The 16,530-nt window shown below is 36.7% G+C and overlaps 1 protein-coding gene across 9 annotated transcripts in view; it reads left to right on the top strand.

The window, feature by feature from the left end:
- The window catches only part of Eya1 (EYA transcriptional coactivator and phosphatase 1), a 313,994-nt gene that overhangs the window by 255,002 nt on the left and 42,462 nt on the right, over window positions 1-16,530 (top strand). The window lies entirely within an intron of this gene.

Below are 16,530 nucleotides of genomic sequence, written 5' to 3' on the forward strand. Positions count from 1 at the left end.
ACACCCAGTATCCTATTGGGTTGTACAGGGTCTGATTGCTTAAATAGTGTGATATCTCTATTGGAACCTCTCTTTTGGAATCTCTACATCAGGGTTTGCAACACACTTTGTAGAGGGTCATAGAATGAATATTTTAGTTATGCCTTTCATAACTCTTCAGCTTTGCTCACAGTGCCAAAGCAGCTATGATGGTACATAAGCAAATAAACATGGCTGGGTTCCAATAACTTTTGACTTATAGTTCCCTGATTAGAGTTTCATGTAATTTTCATGTCTTTTGAAACATTACTTTCTCTTGATTTTAAAAGTCTACATCAGAAATTGATGGGCCCTGCCCCAAAGGATAAATCTGACTTATGACCTTTTATAGGGCCTTTAAGCTAAGAATGTTGTTTATATTTTTAAAGGATTGAAAAAAAAAAAAGAAAAAGAAAAATGTGTATTAGAGACTATAAGGCCACAAAGCTTAAAATATTTTTTGTCCCTTTAGAGAAAGGTTGCCCCTGCTCTATCATGTCCTGGGTTTTGTGGTGATTCCTTTTATTCCTGCCTTCAGGGCATGGAGATAATTAAATGACAGCAACACTATGACTGACAAAACTGCACTCAATACCAACATCACCTCTGTGCAACTGGAATTCCAAGGAAGCACAGGTCAGCACATGGATTCATTAGGGTAGATGCAACAACCATAGCAAATAGATAGACCTGAGTGGCTCAAACACATATCTATATTTTCTTATTTTCCAGTCAAGAGTGAATATTCCAGGTGGCTTGGTTTGGGCAAGGACCCATGGTATTGGTTGTGCCATCCCCACCACATAGCTTTCAAGGCTCCTGGGATCATTGCCATAATCTGATGCAAAAGGAGAAAAGTCAGGGCAACATGAATGAGAGGTGTTGTAGGCCAGGCTGAGAAGGGGCACACACCTCTGCCCATGACATTGGCCTCGGCCTCACAGCTCAGTACCAGAGAAGCTGGGAAATGTGTCCTTCCTGTGTGCCCAGGAAGAAAGAGAGAATGGGTTTTAGTGAATAGGAAGTAGTCATAGGATTAATTCTCAAAGTTTTGACCAACAGGTAAAACCCAAAGCATACTCTCAACACCACTGGCAGCTCTGGCCATCCCAGCAGAGCAGTGCCCGAAGCTCTGTGGCCATGGGGTTCCAGAATGATGAGTGACCAAGGCAGTCCCACAGGATGGTACCCTGACTTCATCTGCTTCTTTGTATGTACAAAATTAGATCAAAATGATGACATAACTTATGGTTCAACATTTAACTTCTGGATACTGTGGAATGACATAGAATCTAAACTCTCAAAACAAACCAACAAAAAACCAAACACCCCCACCCACCACCACACATGCATGTTTTCCTGAACATCAGAGGAATCTCCGGCTCAACAAGCCTTTTATCTATTCCTCTGTCCCCATTCTGAAGTTTACTCTCTGCCCTTTTTATTGCCAACTCTGTCCTCCTGACCACCACTAACAGAACTTAAATGTGTGTTCTTGCTGCCTTATTCAGTAAAGCCTTATTTTTCTTATTCATGAATGTTAAAAGGAATGCAGTGAAAGAACAGGAATCGTCACAGCCTCCCAGCTTCGAAGCTTCCCCTCCACTGTCCTGGCAAGCCATTGCCAGCCTCAAACTTCCCTTGCTCTGTGGACTTGGGAAAAGAAACTTGTATCTCTTTCTCTCATTCCTGCTGTCTTAATCTTTTTGTCTGTGACATGGAGGCAATCGCAGGGCTGTTAGGAGAACAATGTGAAGCACCTAGAAATATACTCATGGACACTCCATAAATAAGATCTATTATATTATCGCTTACTTTGGGAGTTCAGAGGAGGGAGTGAGCAATAGTGCATATTTTGTTGTTCCACCTAGCAGAGGAACAACAGGAGGAAGTAAAGCATTACAAGTAGACAAAATCATTTCAAGAAGGATTGATATCTGTAAAGTATAATAGTATAAAGATTTGAAGAAAATAAATAGCACAAAATGTGTTGGAGTGGTAATAAAAATATTGCATCTTTGTTCAACTTTTAGAGTTTACACTGCTATCTCATCTTTATTATCCAGTTAGTTTTTTTTTTTTTTTTTTTTTTTTCAGTGAGGATGCTTTGACTCAGAAAAACTAAATTATTCACCCGAAGAAACACATCTATTAACTGGGAATACCAGGAATCGAATCTAATCTTCTAATTGATCCATTGCCCTCAAAGGAGGGCCGTACCCAGCATTAAGTGTCAGGATTTTGTGCTGTAGGCATGGGGATGCCATGAACAATATTAAACAGCAGGGTGACATGATCGAAGTACACAATTGGGGAGATTAATCTGATGGCAAAGAAAATTACTGTGCAGTGTGCCCAGCAGGAAATAATAAAGGCCCAAAAAGTGGCTGTAACACTAGAAGGCGGGAGATAGGAGAGTGGTTACAAATGAAATCTTGATAGGTCTTTGGGTTGGATTTAGCTGTTCAGCCTTTCCTTTAGACTGCGTGGGCCCCTGTGTGTTGAGTCCCATTTGGCCAGGTCCACTCTGGCTTTCTTCTTTCTCTGTCTTTGTACCATTTTTGGCAGCTGTCCCATGTTTGGGATTCACTGGGTTTTCTCCACAATCAAAATTAATCTTTGGAATGGTGAAGTTCTTTTTCTTAATTCTCTACTTGGGTATTATTTTCATGATGTTGAAAGGCAGTCTCTTAGGTAAGGAGAAAATTAGCACAGTCCAGTGTCAGATGTCTAATCAGTAAAAATTACCTGATTAGTACGACCACAGGTTTGGATTATTTTGTTTTGTTTTGTTTTCAGCTCATTCAGGCAATAGTTCAAATGTAGTTTGTTTTTCACATGCATGCTTTTCCTTGTGGTAATTCAGATTATATTTTAATTTGCATCAAAACATTTTAGGCCAGCTGGCCAGTGATAGGGACTTATAAACTTGAAAAAAATGAATATTCCCTTGATAGTATTGATAAGCAGGAGAAAAGACATTAGTGGAATCCTTGGGTCTCATGAGTTGTACATGTCACATTTTTAGAAATTTGAATAACATTTTTAGAAAAATTTTCCCATGTACTTTATTTGTTGTTTTTAAATATACATGACAGTAGAGTGTATTCTGACATATTGTATGTACATGGAGTACAACCCATTCCAATTAGGATTCCATTCTTATGGTTGCACATGATGTGGAGTTTCACTGGTCGTGTATTCATTTATGAGCAAAGGAAAGTTATGTTTGATTCACTCTACTCTCTTTCATATTTCTATTTCCCCTCCCTTCCCTCATACCCCTTTGCCTAATCCAGTGAACTTCGATTCTTCCCTTCCCTACCCTCCACTGTTGTAGGTTAGTATCCAGATAGTTTTGATAAGCAGGAGAAAAGACATCAGTGGGACCCTTGGATCTCCTGGGTTGTACATATCATTTGAATAACATTTTTAATAACGTTTTGTAAAAAAAAAAGAAGCTTCAACATATGATTTTTCTCTTTTTTCAGATAAAGTAGCTAATTTAAAATGCTTATTCTTAATCCTTCCCCTGTGAACAACCAATATGGGGCTTAAATATAAGCTACTTTTGTATTCGGAGTGCCCATTCCTGTTTTTCAGCTTCTTTCTTTGCCTCAAAAACAAAAGATCCTGAATGGGGAGAATTTTTAAATGACATTCAGGTTCTGTTTGTGACTATAATATTAACATTCTAAGTAAGGGATTGTTTAAGGGGCCTAAAGTAAGTACCCCCCTTTCATTTGATTGATATTGCCAAATAATTTGTGCTTGATTTGAGCATACTTAATGAGATTTTCACATTGAGCAACAAATCCTCATAAACCTGCTCACCATGTTAGCATCTCACCTCACTGGGCCTAAGTAATTGCCAATGAAGGCTTAGCTGACCATGTAAAATAGGTGCAGGTAGAATTTAGGAAATTTATTGCACAAATTAAAAATATAAGTACCATATCCAAAGGAACTAGTCATACTTCCTGAAATAGTTGAATCGTTTTCTAGAAGCAATTTCTAACCTAAGATTAATAAACAGCAACTTTCAAACAAGATATATTCTACATTGTGATCCAAAGTAGTGTAGCAATTTCTAGGTGTTTGTGTAGATTTTGATCTTACAGAATGAATAGAATATATATTCAAAGAGGAGAGGTACAAAAGACATTTATATATTTTAAATGTACTTATAAATTGAAAATAATATTAAGGAAAACTCAAATTATTAAGGAAAAGGCAAATTCGCTTTTGGGGTTTTCTAAATTTTTTGTTTGCTTTTAAAAGCACACCATAGTTACTTTGTACAGACCAATTACAAATTCAGAATGCTATAAATATCTAAAATTGGAATAGTGACCTAAGATATTAAATAGTTCTTGAATATCTGAACTTAAAGAATTTAAATTAGAAAATTTTTATTGTCTGGAGTATTTGCTTGCTTTGTTTTACTGTTAAATTCTTTGGTTTTCAGTGTAGAAAAATAAAGTGGAAAAAATAATAGGACAAAATATGCAAAGGCATATAAACTAGAGCTACAGTAAAACTAGGGACAATTTTTCTTTTAATTCTTTACTGGGTATATGTAAGCAATAAAGAGAAACTGCTTCTTCATCAACATTTTGCTTCCATTTTTAGCTCTTACAATAAAACTGAAATGACTTTTGGACTATACATGATCTAATGTGATATTTGGCATTTGTGGCATTATTAAATCAACACTAAAAATCTTGAGATGTATCTTTTAAAACATAGTTACATAAAAGGTAGAGAAATTTTGTGGTTAGATAAATGGTTCGATTCAAGGTTTCTAGAGAAAAGAGAAAAGATATTTTGTTTTTATACTGAGAAAAAATGTTCTGGATCTGAAAAGTCAAAAAGAGATAAACAGGTTTTCCTTCAAGTTTCCATCTCTTTTGAGTCTCAAAGGACCATGGACACATGGAGCCAAAAGTAGAATTTTTGAGAAAAGAAAATTAAGAAAACTTTCCTGAAGCAACACCATTTCTGTAGAGGTTTGATTTTTGCCACCACAAATAGACTTCATTGTCCTTTGAGGCTGATAGCTGAGTGCTACATTTTTTTTCTCTCAGGTCTTTGTGACTATTTTGTTCAATTTATGACTACTTTTCTTCAGCAGGCTGGACTGTAGTTCTTTCCTGAGGATCATGTGGTTATTTTGTGCATTGTGCCAAAATATTGGGCAGGTACAGAGCACAGAGAATAGGAACTCATGGAACTGATCAAAGCCAAGTGGGAGTAGTTGAGAAAGGGCCTTGTCCGTGGGTCACTTGCTGTACTCCCTTGTGGCTGACCACAATAAGGCTTCAGCTCAGTTGACTGCAGACAGAACTCAGGGTATAAAAGGTGTTTTGTTGTCATAGAGATGAAGCTGCTGAATTTATAGGAAAAAATTGTGTATGCTTATGCAACACAATCAATAGAGTGTCTGGCTGCTTTATGTTTTCTTTAAAAGCATTAAAAACAATATTCCAATCTTCTTGGCAAACTTTGCTTTGCATTGGGTGACCAAAGGACCCTGCGACACAATTTACTTCAGCTGTTGGCAGTAAAATTAGATCATGGCTTATTTCTCTCTTTCTGGATGTCTATAAACCACTTTCACGAACATGGCTACAACATTAAAAAAGCGTAACTTCCTGAGGAGAACAAGAGACTAGGGGATGAAAACAGACCACCTTCAAAACAGTGATTATTCACAAAATAGGATCAAGTATCCTGTGCAAATACTAGGATTAGCAATGCAGACATAACTATAATAGAGCTCAACATAAACGGGCACAAAATAATCTCAGCATTGTGAACTTCAGCTTGGTCACTGGAATAAAACAAAATTATTATAAGAATGTACCCACTATCCCTCTTTTCTGATGACGTGGAAGAATTCACAATGATTCTACTATTAAGATCCATTGCTAATACCATGAGGTCTCTGTGTTAAAACTCCATCAAGAGAACTGTCAGAATGGAAGTAGCAGATAGGCCTCAGTACCTTATCCCTGTAGCACAGAATAGTTTAGTTGTGGTTAATGATCATTAAAAACAGTCATAAAATAATTCAGAAAACTGTACCATCAAAAGGCTCCCTTCTCAAGTTGCACACACAACACCTCTGGAGTTAGGTGGGCTCTGGTACCCAAACACATGCCTGGGTACGCACCCCTCCCCTGCCTGACTTGCCATTTGTTTCCTGACCTGACACAAATGAGCCGTGCAGAAAGTCATTTTTCATATTTTTATAATACTAACATAGTAGCATACTGTAATTCCTACCTTCAGGGAGCTTATAAATTAATAAGAGAGGGTGTTGCTAGGAGATGAATGCATCCTCAGCAACAGTCTGTTTTTAGGGTAAAACTGAACACACGCCACTCCAGATCACTAAGAGTGAAACTGCAGAATTTCTAGTGGATTAATGATGCTAAGAAAGAACATGCCTTCCTGTGTTATTCACGACAGGCATTTCCTTGAAGCTACCATTATTTAACTAGTTGAGAAATTGCTAGTAATAGGAGGTTAAATGATAACACTGGCATTGTGGGCCAGGAAAAAGAAAAATCAGGATCCACAGGAGCCTTACAACCAAAAAAACCAAAAAAATGCCAGAGGACCTCAATGGGGTGCTTCTAGGGTTACAGCTATTCTTAAATTACATTGAGATTTCTCCTTTGCAACTGATCAACATTGCTATGTGACACTGACATTCCTTCATGTATTCAATGAAGATTGTTCCTCTGGGTTCCTAGAAAAGAACATTCTATAGAATAAAAATGAGTATAGTTAATAAAGGCAAAGCAGAGACCGATATAGTCTTGGGTATATTCTAAATCCTCACTTAAGTCTGTGAAGAGATAACCCAAGGAGATCCTAGAACATTCTCAATAAAAGGGCGATATTCTGAGGAACTTTACAAACTTTTGTAATTTTGACTTTTTTTTTTTTTTTTTGCATTTTGCAAGTATGGTTTGAGTGTGCTTTAAATTTTCCAAATCCTTTTAGTCTGAGGTTTCACCACCAAAAGATAACCATCTTGTCTCAGCAAATATTTTAATATGTTTTTAACTTCTTATAGAATTCCCCAAACATCTACAAAAGAAGATGGAGTAGTATAATGAAACCCAACATAACTTCTTCACCTGTAACAAATATTCAGTCCTAGCCAACCTTGTATCTATATCCTGACCACTTCCCTCTTCTGCCTTTCTCTCTAGGAATGACTTTTCAAATCAGATCTCCAATATCATATGCCTTAATTTTTATGTATTTAGGATTCCATTAAAAGATTTTTTATACTAGAAATAGCAAATGGTACCTTAGCTGTTTATCAAAATTTATCATTTCTTAACTAGCATTAAATATCTAATAGTTATATTTAATTTTTAAGTGTTTACTTCTAATTGTGGTAAAATACACTTAACATAAATTTTACTTTCTAAACCACTTTTTAAGTATACAGTTCATTGGCATTAAGTACATTCACACTGCTATGCAACCAATCTCCAGAACTACTTTTTATTTTCCCAAACTGAAAGCCTGTATCCATTCAATAATTCTCCATTCTCTCCTACCACACTCCCTGGTAGCCTTTATTCTACTTTCAGTCTCTGAATTTCAGGAACCTCAACTGGAATTACATAGTGTTAGTCTTTTTGTGACTGGCTTTTTCACATAGCCCATGTCTTCAAAGTTTACCCATGTTGCAGCATGTATTAGAATTTCCTTCTCTTTAAAGGTTAAATAATATTATGCTGTATATGCATACCATATTTTGTTTATCCATTCAGCCATCAATGAGCCCTTGGGTTGCTTCCACCCTTTGGGAGTTGTAGGAGTTCTTTATATAAGCTGAATATTAACCTCGACAAAGATATATGATTTGCATTTCTCCCATTCTGTAGGTTGCCTTTTCACTCCATTAATTATGCCCTTTGAAGCACCTGTTTTTAATTTTGATTATTCAAGTTTATTTTTTTCTTTTGTTGCCAGTTCTTTGGGCATCATATCCAAGAAGTAATTGCAATATTCAATGTCTTAAAACTTTTCTCTTAAGAGATCTAGTGGTTAGCTCTTACACTTAGGTCTTTTATCTATTTTGAGATATTTTTTAGGCATGGGATAAGGTTAAGATCCAACTTCATTCTTCTGCATGTGAATATGCAGCTCCCTGAACACTATTTGTTAAGGACTACTGTTTCCCCATTCAATGATCTTGGACCCTTGGTTAAAGATCATTAGATCATATATATGCTGTTTACTTCTGGTCTTTCTATTCAATTGGTCTATACATCTGTGTTTATGCCCAAACCACATGGTTTCATTACTGTAGTTTTGTAATTTTTGCCACTGGGAAGTATAAGACCTCTAACTTTGTTCTGTTTTAAGATTGTTTGGCTATTTAAGATCCATTAAGGTTCCATATAAATTTTAGGATGGATAGGTTTTTTTCTGAAAAAAAAATAGGCATTTAACAAGGATACATTAAATCTATAAATAAGTTTGGTACTATTGACATAAGCCTTACATCTGTAAACATGGATGTCTTTTTACTTTCATTTAGCAATACTTTGAAGTTTTCAGTGAACTAGTCTTTTTCTCTCCTTCACTTATTTCTAAATATTTGATTCCTTTTGTTGCTGCTGTTATAAATGAAATTGTTTTCTTAGTTTCTTTCCCAGTTTGGTCATCGCTGTATATAGAAACACAACTGATTTTTGTGTGTTGATCTGTGTCTTTCAAAAGTGTTTATGAGTTCTAGCAATTTTTTTTTTCAGAATGTTTGAGGTTTGCTACATATTTACAATCATGTCATTGCAAACAGATCATTTTGCTTCTTCCTTTACAATTCAGTGCCTTTTATTTGTCATTCTTGCCTAATTGCTCTGGCAAGGACTTCCAGTACTATGTTAAATAGACATGGGAAAAGTGGTCTCTTCATGTTGTTCTTAATCTAGATGGAGAATTTTTAGACCTTCACCATTGACTACAATGTCAGCTGTGAGTTTTACATATATGACTTGTATTGTATTGAGGTAGATTCTACCTGTTCCTGTTCATGGAGCATTTTACTCCAATGATTTTGTTGATTTATTTATAGTTTATCATATTTCATATTTCTCTGGTGATATTCCATTTGTAGATTCTCATTGAGGTTTTTTTTTGCATTAATTTTGAGTGTTTCTGTTGAAGTTATCGATAGTCCAAATCCTATAAGTCTGAATTCTCTTGACTGCATCTCTGTTCTGTATTTAACATGTTCCTTCATCTCCTGTGTTTCCTACAAACCAGTAGCTAGATCTAGATCTGATTTGGGGAAGGTTGAGATTTTTCCCAAGATCTGTTTTTCTCAGTCATTTGTTAATTTTGAGTGTAAGCAGTGGATTTAGGCTGTGCTTAAGTTCTTATTCACAGAGTTTCACTTTTAATGATTACACAGTACATGATAAAGAGTATCTTAACAAACTCAAAGTGATCATACTACTTGGCTATGCAAGTGATTGAATTTTTTGAATAACATGCCTAGATTTCATTTGAATTGATGTAGTGTTTGGATCCCATTGGACTGACATTTCCTCTCCTCAGTTTCTAGATCTGAATGTGGGTCACCTTTACTACCTTCCTAGAGTTGGTTCATCTTTCCTAGTGATGAGAAATAGCTCTGTTACCCAGAAGATTAGTTGCCACAGGGAGAACCAATGCCATTCCCCTGCTGGGACAGGTCATGCTGCATGGTCCCAACTTAGCTTCCACCTTAGTCAGCTTTACTGATTCCATTGTCTTTCAGGATATGCCCCAAGTGACCCAAAGACCTCCCAGTAGGCCTACCTCTTAAAGTGTACTCCACTACCCAGTAGTGCCACCCTGGGAACCAAGCCTTTACCATGTGAACTTTGAGGGACACTCAAGGTCCAGCCTGCAGCAGTGATCCCTGAACTTCCTTCTAATGAAAGATGAAGAACGTGCTTTCTCAGGGTGGCAGTCTGGATATCACATACAATTGGAATGCACAGTAATGATGCATCTCTTACAGTCATGACCTGGAGTCCTGTGTCTGGATTATTCCACAGCTACGGTTGTCATAGTCATGGGAGAAATGATCACAACAATAGTAGGAGTGGCATTTTATAATGTGACAGGCACTCATTCAGAATTCTACATATATTGCCAAATTTAATCTCACAAATAAAACCATTTTATTCCCATTTTACAGGCAAGGGTCTTGAGACCCAAAGGCTAAGTAACTTGCCCTGCCCACCCTCACAAACAACTAGTGTATGCAAACTTAGAATTCCAGTCTAGATTCTGTGACTGTGGAACCTGTGCTGTGATCATCCAGAGAGGATCAGTTCTTGGCATTCTTCTCCCCTCTATGCAGAAGTTCTTTGTCTTCAAGTTATGACCACAGTTTTTAATGGAAGGGTCTCCTTTAACTTCTGTGACATGAAGCAAAAGAGTGCCATACTCACGCCTTTTGCTGGGACAGCTTTAGACCTAGTTCACTGTAGGGATGAGCTGGCCGACCTTCTTGTGAGCTCTGTGCACCACAGCCTGAGAAATTCCTGGACATAAGTGTAGAACCAAAGGAAGGGGCGACTGTGCCTTTATCTGGTATAAGAATCCTGGTAAAAATCAAATTTCTGAAGCACTATGGATTGTTCTTGCTAAAAAGTGTATTTTTAATGACTTGAAGTTTACCAAACATCTTGGGCCATCTGTGAAACAAAGCAGGGGGACAAGAGGCAGTACCCTAGTCCTTGGATGATCTAGCACCTACCTGCATTTACAGACACCTCATTTCTTCTATCTACTTCAAATCTTATTATAGGTTTTCAACATATAAATTCAAGGGAAACAGTCATGAATCTTCCTAAAGACTATATTTAGTGGCATTTCGGTATTTCTATGTACTACTTTTCTCTGGAAAATTTTTCATTTTGGTAAACATTTTTGTCACATGAATATTGTGTAATAGCAGTGATCAGACTGAATAAAAAAAAGTTCCGGAATCAGTTAAATGAATGACAGTATGGATCAGGGATGATGCTAATGAGTTGTGTATAGGATAATAATTTTAGTCTCTGTGTTCTAAAAACACAAGAAAAATATCTTGAGGCAATGTGATAATTAAAGATCCTCTGACAAAGGATAAAGGCAAAACAATTGTTTTATGCTTGCGTCTAAAGACTCTGAGCAGATTTTACTGTTACTTAATTTTTCTACATCATATTACTTTCCATTCAGTAGATACAACTTGGATGCACTGAAGACAGCAACAGGTATGCTAGCATTGCCACAAGTTCCTTTGCTCTCATGACTGACTTTAAGCAGACATTTGCAATTTAATGTAATATCCACAAAATTTAGGAACAGGCTAAATTTTCGGTTGAATTTCATTCCTGGGTTGATGTTAGTTGTGTATTTTGTTTTGTTTTGCTAAAAAACATAAAATGGGAGGTTTCCCCTGGAAGAATTTCTTAGGCATAGGACCTGTACTAAATTTGTAGTTTCTTCATTAAATAAGAAAAATGATAAAGCTTTTGATTGTATTTTCTCTTTTTGAGCCTCTTCACTGTACTGTTCAACTTTTATCAGAGGACTAAATTTAACAGCATATATAGATATGTTTTACAAAATGATATAATGCATGTCTTTACTGCTGAGTTTTAAAAAATGAATAGTATACTGATATATCATGCTAATATTATCCATATCATTAAATTAAAAAGTAAGGCTTTATAAGCAGCTATTCTAAGAGTAAACTGCTCTTTAATCAGCTAGTCTATACTAATGAACATGCTATGGTATGTAGATAGGTATGTAGGATTCAGGTGTCCATTTTTCCCCCAGGTAAAATACTAAGAATTTATTCTATTTTTTATTGCTAAGAAACACTAACAACTAACTAAAGATTGAATTTTACATTTTTCCTTTGTTGGAATTATTTGAAATATATTGAATATATTACTTCTCACACATTTATTTGCCACCAAACTTTGGGTAGTCCTCAAGCCAGACATTGTGCTGGGTACCAAGGTTGTGGAGAGATGGTTGTAAGGATAAGAAAAAAAATAAAGGATCATAGCTTAAATGTTTGAATGTTACTGAAATGCTAAGAGAGAAAAGAAATCTAACCAAATAATACATTCTACACAAAATAGAAATATAGAGTCCCATTATGTTGTCAGAGAACTAATAGCCACTTTTGAATCCAGCAGTTATTATGTTTACATTTTTATTTTTATTTTTTAATTTATTCTTTAGATATACATGACAGAAGCACATATTTTGACATTATACATACATGACAGATAACTTATTTTAATTTAGGCTTCCATTTTCATGGTTATACATGATGTCTAGTTTCACTGATGGTTCATTTTTACTGAAAGCAAAAAGAAATAAAATAATTCCAAAACAAACCAACAACAACAATAACCAAAAAAAAAAAAAGGTCAGGAGAATAGAGGGATAATCCTGTGCCCTCTTTAGACAAGAACACAGATAGCTACCCAGTGGCTGCTGAGCCCAGCTTGGAAACAGGGAGGAAGAGATGCTGAATGGTGAAATGGGGGTCAGGCTTGGTCAGAGCCACAGCGTGTTAATGTGGGTATCCTGTGAGGACAGATGCCTTGCCCAAATATCATTAATGTCTTTAAGTGGGAGTTTGCTTCAGTCTACTTCACATTTACATTATGAAGTACAGCATAACATATTCAAATTAACATGACATTTATATATTCACATTTATGTTAATTCAAATTTATATATTGAATTTATATTATAATTAAGATGTTATTTATATTAAATAAATTTATATCATATTGTTATATATATGACAGTATATTTTAAATATATTATTATAGTATACAATAGTATAATATATATTTGGTCTCAACCTCATCATCATTTGAAGAATTTTATGATAAAATAGTTGGAAAAACCACAAATAGGTCACATATTAGGGAAAAAAAGTAAAAAGCTAACCATTTATGGTCCTTTGGTACTTGCTGAAATGTTTGGGTATTTCTTGAAAGAGGTAGGAGAATGAAATGGGAGTAAGACCCTGAAAATAGACCCCAGAGAAGGAGACCATTGAAGACATCCACAGAAGAGACCCAGTCTGGGTGGGTAGTAAAACCTGAAAACAAGGGATGGTGATAAAGAGAAGGGAGGCAAGAATTGGAGGTCCAAGTGGCAGAACACACGATCCATTAGGTGTGTAAAGAGAGAGAGGCTGTGCATGAGAATGCCAACGTTTGGATTTGGTAGGATGGTCCTGTTCTAAGGGAGGAATACAGTATGTTTCCAGAGAAAGTAAAACCAATTGGACTTTGTCACACATTGAGTTTCAGCTGCTTTATGAACATCCATGGAAAAATGTCCCCTGGATAATGGATATATGATCTACAGTCAAGATCTTTGATCTGAGAGAGGGGAGTGGGGTGATGGGTGAAGCCATAAGTGTGTTTGGGTGGCAGGGTGGTCAGAATGGAGTGAGGAATAGATGAGAGCAGGTTCCCAGGGACTCGGGGAGGTAGGTGATGGATAGTCAGATTGGTTGAAGATGCCCAGAAAAGATCAGTGCTGTCTTCGACACCCCAGGAGGCAAAACGTTAAGAAAAGAGTGAACAACAATGCCAAAAGCCACAAAGGGGTCAAGTTCAAGAAAGAACAGAAAACATATGGCTATGAGATTTACTAAAGTGAGGTGTGACTTTGAAGTGGAGGTAAAGCTCTAAATAAATTTTCAAAAGCGATACAACAAAAAATGGTGTCCTAGAAAAGGCATTTCATAACTGCTGTCCTGGACTTCATTATTACAAGATGATTAGTTATTTCAAGAAAATTCAAATTAAACCAAAGACTTGGTGATTTTCATGCCTCAGATTCAGTCTGAGAATGTTTTTTTTTTCTTCTCTATGCCAGAATAAGCCATCAAGCCATGACTAACTTATTAACTGTTCAATATTAGGTTTTGTCACATTTGACTTACATTGCACACATTTGAAAATTTTCAAAAGTATGAAAATAGGAAAATAAAATCTAACTGATATGAGAAGAATTCCAGTTACTAGAATTATGTAGGCAAACCTGGGTCCATGGTTATCTCTCTCCCTTCTGCTAGTTTCTCTCAGGTAACATAATTGGGGTGTGATGGCTTTGCCCCTCAGCTACCATGCACAAAGCCACAAGTGCTGGAACCAAAGTTCCCATCTCTAAATCAATGAGTGGGTACCTCCTGCAGCCTTGCTTTGCAAACTAAATTGATCAAGAGAGGGTCATGAAATGCAAAATATCAAAATACACTCCACATAGTGAGTGAAGTCTTATTTTGCCAAACTAAATGTCAGCTGAGTGTGTGTATGTAAAAGAGAGAAAGACAGAGACAGAGGACAGATTACTAGATCATGGCGTAAAATGATTTTTTATTTTACGGACTGTGGTTAAAAAATGTTTGAGAAACACTGTTCCCACCAGATGCCCTTCCCGTTCTTAAATTCTCTCCAGTTAACTACCAACTGTGCTTTTGATATAGTAAATGTTTCAAATGTTCCGTGGAGTGGCAGGTATAAAAACTGTTAAGGAATGACTGCTAATAACAAAAGAGAATAACATTAAAAGGTAAATAAGGCCGACATCTGTGTTGTATTTTACCACAAGACTGAACAAGCCTTTAAAATTTATTAGTATTCCAACCAGCAAGTCATTACTGTAATTTATGAAGCAAAGTTAAAGCAAGCTATATATTAACAAACAATAGAGTAATTCTTTTGATGGCCATATAAATAAGCAACCGTATCAAGGAGAAATAATACTTTTTCAAAAGTAACAATACTATGGCACATAAATTCCATAATTGGCAATTAAATAAATGTGGTGAGTCTCCACCCTTGCCACATAAAAAGATTCATTGACATGGTTATGAGACAAGTCAATGTATTTTTATTGGCCTGAACTAGAGGGAGTATACACCTTAGTCAGGTGTTTTGTTTTAGAAACAGCTGTTTGAACTTCCCCTACTGGTTTAGGGCACATTTGAACATTTGTTCTTTCCAAGCGCGCTCACTGATAGCATCCTTGTGAATGAACAGTTTACTATAAAACCCAGAGTAAATGAGTTAGTTGTTCTTGTTAACTGGTTTTTAATTCTTCAACAACTTAGGAGGTTTCATAGATCTTAGGTGGTATTAAACAAGGACACTTTAAGAGAGCTGAGGAGCATGAATCACCACACAGGAAATTTGAGGGAACTGTTTTCATTTGTACCTCCCCTGGCCATTCTTGGACACTTGATTAGCCTCTGCGTCTTTATTTCCTCCCTGTCCTTTCATAAACCCTGGGGTGTTTGCTTTGCCTCTCTGCCAACCTAACCTCTAGCTTTTGGCAATGCTGTGTCCTCGGCCTCCTTACCACTGTCAGTCAACTGCCAGTGCTCAGGAATGGAACTGCAGCTAGGAATGCCATCCCACCACGTTTTCACTCACCCTCCTTCTTTCCTCTGTAACTCTGGTAGACAGTGACAGTGTTGGTGGGGGTGTGAGCAGTACTAAGGGGGGGTGGTCGTTGCTGGCAGGATGTGGGCGGCTAATAGGGTGGGTGGTGTTAGCTATAGGCAGTGCTAATGGGTGGGAGGTGGTGGAGGGGTGTGGACAATGTTAACGGGGTGCTGGCAGGTGGGCAGTGCTGGCGGGGTATGGGCAGGGTAAGTAGTGCTGGTGGGGCGTGGGCAGGGCTAGTGGGGTGGGCGGATCCGGCAGAGTGTGGTGGTGCTGGCTTTGCCTTCCTGGCTGCAACTGATTGGCCTGTGGTAGTTGCTCTGGAAGTTTCATCTCCATCCCTTAATTCCAGGTTCCTGCTCTCTCCTAGTTAATCAAACATCTAAGTGTGCCAAATAGAGAGATGAGATTTTTAAAGTTATTATTCTATGGTAGAACAAAGTTAATGCCTGGTCTCTCAATATAGGCTTCTCCTATCACTTCTTGCTGCCTCCCAAAGTGCAGGAGAAGATGGACATGATAGACTTGAGATATAGGGAGAGTAGCATGTAAGACACAGGCAAGTCTAGATATTTGGGATGAAGATAATATGTTTGGAAGGCAATATTGAATATGTATAATTTATGTTGGGCAGGATTGGATAGTAAGATTTTTATGTTCTCAACTCTAATATAAGACTCAAAGATACACAGAGTACACTCCCTCCAGATGGACGGTGTACCTGAAGACATAATTTCTCTAATTACAAATTTCCCAAGTTGAATGATGATACAGGTAGATAATGTACTTATTCCAAGTGTTTGTTTTATAATAAAGTAGTATATCAGATATGATTCTTTTTTGGAAAAAATTTAAATACCATACACATAAAAATGAATACTGTTTTTAAATTACCAATAAAACCTTCACTTATTTTATATTTTGTGTGTACTTTCTCTCTGGAAATTTTTTCTTCTTAGTCTGCAAGATTTCAACTATAATTCATGTTGTTTTCTGGGTTTGA

Source organism: Sciurus carolinensis, chromosome 1 (genome assembly GCF_902686445.1).
Source record: "Sciurus carolinensis chromosome 1, mSciCar1.2, whole genome shotgun sequence".
Lineage (NCBI taxonomy): Eukaryota > Metazoa > Chordata > Mammalia > Rodentia > Sciuridae > Sciurus > Sciurus carolinensis.